This window comes from Erpetoichthys calabaricus, chromosome 14, assembly GCF_900747795.2.
Source record: "Erpetoichthys calabaricus chromosome 14, fErpCal1.3, whole genome shotgun sequence".
Taxonomy (NCBI): Eukaryota; Metazoa; Chordata; class Cladistia; order Polypteriformes; family Polypteridae; genus Erpetoichthys; species Erpetoichthys calabaricus.
The window spans coordinates 81,032,636-81,042,925 of NC_041407.2; positions in this window are offsets into that span (position 1 = coordinate 81,032,636).

Here is a 10,290-nt window from a genome sequence, read left to right on the forward strand (position 1 = left end):
CTAAGCAATTAGGAAAGGGGTCCAGAAAGTTGACTCTAAACAAAGAACTCTGTATTGCTCCAATGTTTGGCCTGCAGCTTACTGTAAACTGTTAAGCCTATTTCATATAATTGTTATATTAAATTAAGCCTTGGCTGTAAGTGTCCAGAGGATCCTTGCTTTTTAGGTGTATTTGTGGATCATAAATGGAATCTTTCCACAGAGCTCCAGGATATATTATTGCATGGTGGCAACAGAAATAAGAGGTAACTCCTGACCTGACAAGTACCCTCAACAAAAATATTAATACATACATCTTACTGTGTATTTGATTGAGGACTCTTCTAAGCAGAATCAAGTGAGGTGGATAGGAATTTATTTTATTTTTTGTAATGTCCTCCCTGAGACATAAGGGCATGGAGCACAGGGAAAGTCGGGAAACTCTTGATGCCCCAAAGCATGTCCTCCTATTGTCCAGGTGAGGACCAGAAATCAGAAGAAGAAAGACATTACTTGGGGAGACACTGACAGTCAAGGCCACAAGGACTACATATTAAGGTCAATTTGACCAACAGACAACCCAGCCACCTCTGAAGGCGTGACTTGGAGTGTGCTCTTGAAATGGATAACTGGAAGTCCAGGGGTGTTTTGCTACATAAGAAAAAGGCAGAGAAAAAAATTCTTTTAATTACTAGACTGAGCAGCTAGCAATTCAGTCTGGTCGCAGCAGGGGCAAAGCCTACTTACTGTTTTAAACCCAAACGTCTCGGCTACAAAAATAAAAATAAGGGATCATGAGATGGTCTGAAACCATAAATAAAACAAAGTCAAAATTATGTGATCAAGAAAATCAGACATCAAGTTCAAAATGTTAGGTAAACTTGTAGTCATTATGCTTATTATAATTATTAAATCATATACCTTACAAAATACTCAAACACACTGAAAATCAAGCAACACCAATCTCTGATGTCAATGAGCATACAGCACCAGCTTTTAAGTTTCATGGTGATGATACTACATGACGTGACGTGAACGCTGAGGTGTGTGGCTTAGCAACTGGGACTCTCAACCTTCTCAAAATGGTGTTATGATAAAGAAAATGCAATATTAATTATATTATTATGACGTGATATACCACAAAAGATAATAATTATTAAGATTCCTTGATGTATAAAACCTTCTAAAATGTCAAAATGAACCTGAAAGAAAATTTATACACAGCACAAAAAATGTATTTATGTCTGAATCATAACAAGTGGCCATTTTACTCTGAGAGAGAGAACGAGTGAGAAGGACCTCCACCCTGCTTCAGCCAGGAGTTCCTCATGGTAAATGGACAGAGAGACAGGGAGAGGATTTAGAAGGATGAGAAACTCTATGGGCTGAACACACTATCGTTAGTATTCCTAAACTAAGTATCAGGCTGTTAGGTCTAAGAAAGAACTTCTGAATTTCTATTTTTTTTACATCTACCATTTCATAATGGCATGGTTGTGGTGTGAGTTCCTTACCCGGTTGCCTGAACACCCCTCTTCAGTCACAGTATGTTGAGTAAAATTTGTTTCAAAACCTTCTTTTGATATACTTTGGAGTTATTTGTTGCATTGTGAGTATATATGATATAAATCTGTCTTCTTTCACAGGGCTTAAAAGACACTTTTCAAAGAAAATCAGAAGAAGCTAAGCTCCTTCTCAGCTTTGGATAACATATTTCTCCATATTTTAATGGCCAACTAACTTTTTAATTTCTCCCATCATCTTCTTCAATGTCAGCGTTTTGCCACCTACTCTCACATTTTCTCTATTCATCTGCCCTGGCTTTGTTTCCTCCTTCCTTCCTTCCCTTCCTTATATCTGCTTATTCCTTTTCCATTACACACCTGATGAAGGCTATACACCTGAAATATTGTGTCTTTAACCTTCATTCCTTTACAGCACTGAAATCATCTTTAACCTTACTTTCTTTACATAATATAAAAGGCAGAGTGAACACTACCATCTTTTCACACCTGGACTCATGCTACAGGGAGAATGAATTTATCCAAATAATTCTTTTTTGAACCAAAGCACAAGACAGAATGATAATCACAGGAAGAACTCAAAGAACAAAGGCTAACAAGCAGTAAAAAGAAAATCCTACAGCTCTCCTGATCCAAACTAAGCAGGCCTGTTGGCATCAGTCTGCCATTAGATATCGTCATTCCATTTTCCCTGATTTCCAGAACCATATATTCCCTCTTATTCTTTCCTATTTTATCTCTCATTTCATTCTGTTTCTAATCTGGCTGTGAGGCTTCACTGAAGTCACTTCCTCCCAACAGCATTATGTCTACAAAGATTGGTGGCTATTGATGCCCTGTGGTCTGACCAGGCCTTAAAGGGCAAGGGCTCCAAGGTAGCTTTTAGATGGCCTTCTGTCTTGTATGGGCAGCAGAGCCCTTTGTTCTTAGTTGGGAACTGGTTGCTGGGAACAGAAAGAATTGTCTTGACCCCAGGCTTCTCTCTGTCTTATTTGTATCTCTGGATGAGTTACTTTCAGCACACGGACAGCAGTACATGCAGGGCTAACTGCTCCCCAAGTAGAGATGTACTTGCATCAATGGCGATTTTCTTCTTTTTTTTCATTTGCTGTTAGAACTTATCTCTATCCTGTGTCACCCTGTCACCATGTGTGTAAAATTTGTGAAAGGCACACCCTGATAATGCCTCAGTTTTGTTCTTTTGGGTGAAGTTGCAATGCTGAAGAGACACAGCACAATACCCCTAAAACCAGAAGAAATCTCTCTAACGGTCTAATGCATAATGACCACTTGGTGTCACTATTGCAAAATATGCAAAGCAAAGCTCTGCAAGGAGTACTCTTGAGGCTCTTTTTAATGAGCTTAACACTATGTGATGTTCATTTTACTTTTTGACTTTAGAAGTTGAATGGCTTTATATATATATATATATATATATATATATATATATATATATATATATATATATATATATATACTGTATATATATATATTTGATTAATATATATATACATAAAGAATGGCACTGTATAATATTATACACAACGGTACACATAAACAGAGCAGAACAGTTGGCACAAAATGCATGGATCAAGCATTCTGATTTTGACTTCTGTGTTCAGTTGTTGTTCTTGTGGATCCTGCACATTGCACCCATGAATGCAAGCATTTTCCTCTCATATAAACAATGATGTATTAGGTTATAGGTTTATAGGGTCATTGTTGTCAAATGCACAGAATATAGTGAAATCTTTAATTGCATGTGCTAATCAACATGCAGTACATCATCACTTCCTGGAACTGTGGTTAGCGAGTATAACTGCCTTAAATTGCAACTTTTGCCTGCCTTGAACTTAAAAAATCTAAGAACAAATTTATCATTACCACCGGACATCAACAAATCTTTGTAAAATACAGCTTAGAACAGAGATGTTGGAAAAAAGAGGACTTCTAGTACGGGAAAGTTAATTCCAAGAAAAATATCTAATTTCTATTGCCTTTTTAACAATGATATCAAATCAGACCATTATACATTAAAAATAAATGATATTCTGCACCTTGTATTTCTTTTTATTCTGTAAGCTGTACAGCTCCTTCAATGTTAATATTTCTGTGGTAGTTTAACAGTGAAACCAAAGCACTGGCTTTTCTAAATTCATTTTACACCTCTAATTCATTGCATTATGTAATTTCAATCTTCAGAATAGTTGTTTCTGTTAGTAAGCAGCAAATTCAGTTATTTAAATAGCTCTATTGAATGGCCTGGTATTGTATGGGTTTCCATGGGATGAGTGGAAGGAAGTTGTAGTTATCATTATTATTATCATCTTATTTGTCTGTCTTATTTGTTTGTTTTGTTCAAGGCGACTTACAATATTTGAGATGCAATTGGTTGCATTTCATTTGCTTTTCCAACTGGAGCACAGACAAGTAGAGTGAATTACCAAAGCAGTTATTGTTAGTAATGAGTTTGAACCCACAATTCCAGGGGTTAAAGTCAAAAGCCTATAAATAGTGTGGCTAGGTCAGCCCAGCTGTGTGTTATCACTACAATCCTCACCTGGAAATGCAGAATGACAATGACAGTGATCATGCTGGTTGTTCCATGTAATGTTTCGTAATTATTACATGTTGATGATTTGACTATGTCGCATAGTGGTATTTAATGTTTTTGGCTAGGGGTCCTTCCTTGGGGATGGTTTCTGTTTGCTTTTAGGATAGCCTCTAACCCAGTGAAGTGGATTAAGCAGGTTTGAAAATGTTATGCTTATTTCATGGCTATCACAATAAAATTTCAGAAGGACTGTGCCATTTACACAGGTTCATGACATCCCACAACAGAAGTTGCAGGATAGCTCACACAGCCTTAGGGGGAACCTAAAGGTGGTATCCACTGTCATAGTTTACTTTGTCTCCTCATGAAGGAAGATCTTGGATCAGACAGAAATCCCTACGGCAAAGGCTTAGGAACTCCAGATGCAACTCCAGTGTTGTTTTCAATTTTCAAGGGAGGACCTGAAAAGTTCAGCTAAAGCTGCACACAGTGGAGTAATATTACTCTGTGGAGATTAATTGACCCACGAAGGTCACTGCTAAAAATTACACTGCACAACAATTTTTTTTGAAAAGTCTTGCTTCCTGAAAAGTTTTTGCTGATTGTGACAGGTACCTACTGGGTATGCACAAATATAGTTTTGGTTTTACTGCATGACAGACCCAAATCTCTGACCAAATCATTCAATTCAGACTGTGTTATCAGATGTGGATTGCCTGATGAGCACGGTTCAAAATCCGGGTCAATGTCACTGTCAGTACCCTGCATTGTAGTTTCTTCATCCAGTTCGTCTAAGGTCCAATCCTCTGGTGGTTTCGGAATTGGAAGACTGTCGTCATGTGGCAAGGGTCTCATTGCTGAAGGCAGATTAGGATATTCAATTGACTTCTTGTTTTTGGCAGAGAAATCAGACACATTAGTCAAACAGAAGTAACAGTCCGTCACACGGTCTTTCTGTTCTCGCCATATCATCTGAACAGCAAATGGCATCGTCTTTCGAGTGCCTCTGGGCCAGGCTCTCAGACTGACAGCACATGTCGCACAGCAAATGTGAGGCGCCCGTTCCTTGTCTTGATCACCAATTTTGTAGCTGAAATACAGATGGTAAGCTTTCTTCACAAGAGCAGTCATCCAACGTCTCTGAGGCACAAGTATATATTCGCCATAGATATAGCAGAATGTATTGTGGCTGTAACGACATTGACGAGACATATCGCCCAACACCAAAACGTCTATAGCATCAAGCTTACTTACTGTTATATTGCTACAGATACTATACTGATACTATACATACACACTGACTATCTATATTAACCAAATAAGCAGGATCGGTGTATGCAAGCCACCTTTATAGCAGGCTGAGACAGCGTCAAGCTCATTCAGACCTGCCCTTCCACAGAACAGCTTCCAACCTGGCCTGATTCCATGCCTGGACATGCCCAGGCTGCACAAACCGTTGTTGATAAGTCACTTACGGGAGCGAAAATGTTTGGATACAAATATAAGAAAAAATCATGACAAAACTGAAATGGTCCATGATGGGTAAATTTTGATGTTATATTCGTGATCGGCACCCAAAAATCTATAAGAAACACCCAACAAGAAGCAAAAACTTTGTTGTGCAGTGTTATGGACCATCTCTTCCAATTAATTAACACTGAAGGAGTTATATAAGGATCACAGTCCAATGGTCTGGCAGTTTACTGTACTTCCAGTGCTAAATAAGAGAAAAGCCTGCCATGAGCTGAAAAGACATAAATATATGAAGAGGTCTTTAAACAATGCTAACTTAGTGAAATAAAAATGACAAATTCAGATTGTTTATTCCATAAGTGTTTTTTCACTGTGGACTGAGAAAGAGAAGTGCTTTATTAACCCTAGTGAATGACATTTTTCCTTGTAACTCTTAAACTTGATATTATTGAAAAAAGGCATCATATACTTAGAGAGATGGGAAACGTATACTGTGGCTATTTGTTGAAGCATTGCTATGTGGGTACACCTTGTAGTGTATTGGACAGATTACAAAGGTTTAACATGTGATCACTGATGAAAGCAGATCTGTATTCCCTTTGATGATTGCATAACATCAATGTCTGTCTGTTAAAAAGATTCTGCCAAGAAATGTGAAGAGCCTTTGTTCCTGCAGTTGCTTTGCTAAATAAGAATATTGTTCTGAACGCTTGAATGAGTGCAAGGGGAAGCGAATTTGACCTCATGGGCTCAAGCAATCCCAATTGGCTTTATTTATTTGGTCCACCAAATATTCAGCTTCTTTCCCCAACTTGTGTTTTCTGCTGTTAAGCTGTACATTTTCATCATCATCACTGTGATTTCATGACATAACATTGTCACTTTTAACATTTAGTGCAGCACACCTTGAATACACAAGCTTTCATTTTGACTTTGTGACCATGTAAGGGTGAATGTTATCTCTAATTCAACAGCCAGCAGTGTTTAAGCCTTTGACATAACCCATTAACACATTAGTTTTTTGCTAGTACGGTAAATCCTCTGATGCTTCACAGTAGGATTGCCAAAAGCGGCTGGGGCATTTTTATTTAATTCTAAAACATTTTTTGGAATCATTTATTGTGAAAGTTGCTTCTCAAAAGCAAACGATTAATGAACCCCATATTAGAAGATTTCAAATATCAATATGCCATCCGACTTCAAACCTGCTTAATGGCATTGTAGGCTTGTGGCACCAAAAGGGTACCAAAGGGTACACTCACTCACCCTTGCCCAGTTTAGAGTCTATCCTATACATTTTTGAGATGATGTAAAATAAAGTGTAAAATGTACACAAAACACTGACCAGATCAGAATTTGAAGCCACTCTCCTGAAGTTATGAGGCAGCAGCTGAAGTACCCACTGCGCACTCCTAAACATCTAAACAAGTCACGTGATGGAGGATTAATACTGAAAGACCAAACTGGCAAGCTGCAGTAATGGTGATCAAGACATGTACCTGTACTGTCACAAATGCAGAGTGTGGCAGGCTACAAGCAGAATGAAACGGACCAGGAGATGAAGTCAAAACAGCAAGTGAGGGTCAAAACATGAAGGACTGCAAAAGCTGGTAACCAAACAAAGACATTAAGCATGTCAAGAACCCATAGCAAAAAATCAGTACACCAAAAATTTGAACAGAGCTTCCAATGCACATCATTTTTGGGTTTATCCATATATTGGATGGTGGAGATACTTTAATAATGGCTTTTATACTGTTGTGCTTGTGATGCAATGTTGTATAACCTGTTGCATTATTACAACAGTACCATAAGGTTGCGGCTCCTTTAGGAAATCAAAAGGACAATGCGATAAACGTTTTAAAAAACGAAAATGAGATTTGACTATGTTAAGCAAGAAAGAAAATAATAATTAAATTCTCAAAGTTTAAAACTCCCAAAACCACTTTTAGAGGTGACGAAAAAAATATTTCAAGGAAAATCCATTTTAAAAGTATGATGAATTATAAGAATGTCCTACTCTGCTCATCACAATGATACACAGGCCTTCTACAAGGTAAGTTTCACTGTAAACGCAATGAAAAATGTCAGCATTCGGTTGTGTCAGACAGTGCTGTTGTGCTATTTCATTATCTGCTAAAGACATAAAAACAAAATCCCTGTTAGAGTTTTTATGTTATTAAAGCTACATAGCGGCAATGATCATGGGTTGCAGCTAAAATGAACTGCCACTACATAAAATGCCATTCTTACATAATCATGGTGTTTACTGACATATGAGCCTCCAGCGCCCTTGTAACCTTGACTGGGATAATGCTAAGGAAAATGAACGGATGGATCAATTTCATGGAGGATGACTATTTACATTAAAATAAACACATTTAACAAGAAAAGAGTATTTGGTAGCTGGATGGAAATGTTAATATTTTCGGCTCTCTGAATAAATCATTTTCGTGACAAGAAAATGGAAATCAAGCATCTAATTTGTGGGTTGGGTTTCTTTATTTCCTTTTTTGTCCACCTCTGGTGACATATAATCATTTTATACCCTCCCTGGGATCTCTGCAGTGCTTTAAAGAGAGTGTGCCGCAAACCTTTGCATTAGTCGGGCCCCACATTGCCATGTGTCCTTTTGCCAAAGGACAAATTGGATAATCAGCCTGTCGGTGACTCATGCAAAGATTTCTTGCTGGATGTTCTTTCAATTACTACTTGTTTGTTCTTTTCAGTCAGCTTGCCAGCCGTCTACTGGTTTTAATCTATAGAAGCTGGACATTTCAGAATGAAAGATTTTTGAAAAGTAAATTGAATTTTGTTTATTTTTATATTATTAGTAATTCTTATTTTACATTGGAATGGCACCCTGTCCCAGATTTCTAACCACCTTTTGTGCCATTAAGCTGGAATACAAACTGTCTACCTATGACCCTGAATTGGCTAAGCCGTTAGATTAAATCTGAATTAAATCTCTGTCTCACATATGTTACATTTTTCTGGGCTTTCCCCTAATCCTTTTCATTATTAATAGCTAGCAGGTACCAGAAGGACCGCAGACTTACCTTATTAAAGTTAGGAGTCAGCTAAACAAGAGGGAAGGAAAAAAAACACATTTCTACTCATCAAGGAATGAATAAGGCAAGAGAAACTATAAAATATCCAAAGAGTGTGATATAGCAGAACTACTCTTATTCTTGCAAGGGGATGCAGGTGTGGAAGAAAGAACCCAGAAGAGCTTTCCAATATGTTGATGTCAAGTACACAGCATAGTGAAAGGAACGTCTCTTAATAATAATAATAATAATAATTCATTACATTTATATAGCGCTTTTCTCAGTACTCAAAGCGCTATCCACACAGGGAGGAACCGGGAAGCGAACCCACAATCTTCCACAGTCTCCTTACTGCAGAACAAGGCGAGGGGGACCAGAATTCTTGTATTTCATGGGAGAGTTCTATATACAGTATAAGCCCCACTTCAGGTGCTTTTAATAATTCTTACATAACAATTATTTGCTCTAATACTAGGTTGACAAATTTTTCAGCGCAGTAACATATGCAGTCATTGTACTGAGTATGAACTGAAGATCACATCTATTCAAAACAGACAAGATCTGACTGATCGGATGTTCTGTGAATGTGAAGGTCACTGGCTGTGAACAAGTTCTTTGGCGATGTGTTGGCTTGCTTTATTCATATATGGAACCTGCAAAAGACAGCTTTGTGTGAACAATACAGCCCTTAGGCCGAAGACAAGCAGTTGAGCACACGCTAAGAAAGAGCATGTTTAATTTTATTTGCAGTAAATTATAATGAGGCTGTCAGTAACACTTTTGAATGTAGTTTTTGAGTTTCTGGTTTGATGTTGGCATCCAATGGTGATCTAATTCCTTTATTTAACTATCATTGGGATGGTCTATAAAAAGCGTTTTTCTTTAATTGAATTTATTAAAAGCAAGTAACATTCCATTCAAACAAGTCAAACTTAAAAAAACAAAATTCAATGAAACCCCCACTCAAGAGAAAACGAGGAAGGCCAACAGCCAGAGTAAAACTTTAAGAGCAGAAAAAAGTTTATTCTAAAATGTTACTGATTAGATCCTGCCAGGTTTTAAAAAAAGTTTTGAACACATTCTCTAAGTGAGAATTCAATTTTTTCCAATTTCAAATAGTATATAACATCAGTTACCCACTGACTTAAAAGAGGTGGGCTAGGCTTTTTCCAGTTGAGTAAGATGAGTCCACATGCTAATAGTGAAGTAAAGGCCATTATAAATTGTTTGTCCTTCTCCACTTGAAGCCCATCTGGGAATACACCAAACATACCTCTTAATGGATTAGGAGTGATTGTGACACCAAGGCTCTCTCATAGACATTTAAAGATTTTGGTCCAGAATTATGTTAATTTGGTACACGCCCAAAACATATGGCCCAATGAGGCAGGAGCTCAATTGCAACGTTTGCAGGTTGGATTTTGACCTGGTAACATTTTGGACAATTTTAAACAAGATAGATGTGCTCAATAAAATATTTTAAGTTTTATAATTATATGCTTTGTGCATATGGAGCTAGAGTGAATTCTGTGCATGGCTGCCTTTCACTCCTTTATGAAATGTTGAGTAAGAGATCCTTTCCCAATGTACTCTGGGATCTTTGAAATGAAAGGACTTTAAAATGTTTTTATATATTATAGAAATGCTGTTTGAGACCTCAAGACTGATCAGTACTTCTTCTGGAATAGAAGTAAGTGGGAGGTGAGGAAAA